The sequence below is a fragment of the Typopeltis vanoorti genome, chromosome 9 (genome assembly GCF_054136105.1).
Source record: "Typopeltis vanoorti isolate ZY-2024b chromosome 9, IOZ_Tvanoo_1.0, whole genome shotgun sequence".
Lineage (NCBI taxonomy): Eukaryota > Metazoa > Arthropoda > Arachnida > Uropygi > Thelyphonidae > Typopeltis > Typopeltis vanoorti.
Window position 1 is genome coordinate 97408425 of NC_143557.1, and position 944 is coordinate 97409368.

A 944-nucleotide genomic window follows, 5' to 3' on the forward strand; every position below is an offset into this window, starting at 1 on the left:
ACCCTCAGCACAACTTTTAGACTCCACAGGCCGGTGATGAAAGATATGAACTCCCATAATACCTCAATAAAGGTCGAAACCGGTCTGGGTAGTGGCCTCTTCTCTTTAATGCATAGAATCATACATCTCCTCCAGGAGATGTGCTTTGCATTAAGGGTAAATATTAAGAATAGTGATCAGAGCTTATCCACCTTTACCACGAGTTGCCTTGACTTGCACTACGTGTGGGGGATCACCCAGACTTGCAACTCTTGCAGGCGCAAACTTGACTTGTTTGTTTGCTTACTTGGGAAATTGAGTAAAACCAGGTTTAAAATAGCTTGATATCTTTAACATTTATTATACCCAAGGTAAAATATATATATAGAGAGAGAGAGAGAGGGGGGGGGGGGGGATCGCTTCTCGGCCTTTTGGCTAAGATCAAAGCGTAGTATCAGTTCGAAGTCCAATTTCCTACCGAAGGGTCTACATCCTAATATGGTAAGATTGCTTGCTTTTAGTTTTCTTAGTTTAATTAGTTCTAATTTTACGCCTTCTGCCTGTTTGTTAGTCGTCCGCCTGACGTAGGAGATTTCTGCTAACAGGGACCGCTTGGCGATTTTCCATTTTTTTTTTTTTTTTCGTATCGAGTTTCTCTCGTATGTTAAGTCTCTTGCTAGTAGATTTTCAAGTTTACAGGATTTTTGCTGGTAGGACTTGTTCCTACGGTTACCCTGTAGTTGTCTTCACCACTACGAATACTTTCCTACTCCTTTCCTTTTAAAAGTACAAGTTTTAAAATTAGTTATGGCTTCGCTGTTGCCTAGGAATTGACCTAAGAACGTTAGGTTTTGAAACAGACCCTACGATAGAGAAGAGGTTAATTTAACAAGCTTTATGCTTGGCAGTAGGATCGAATAATATTTATGGCTTCATCCCATATGGTGGGTGGAAATTCCAGTAGT

General features: G+C 40.5%; 1 non-coding gene across 1 annotated transcript; it reads left to right on the forward strand.

The window, feature by feature from the left end:
• The first annotated feature begins 394 nt into the window (after window positions 1-394).
• On the forward strand, window positions 395-577 carry LOC150103283 (U2 spliceosomal RNA). The gene has a single exon (XR_016548878.1). It is a non-coding gene; the product is annotated as a U2 spliceosomal RNA (small nuclear RNA).
• Window positions 578-944: the final 367 nt, after the last annotated feature.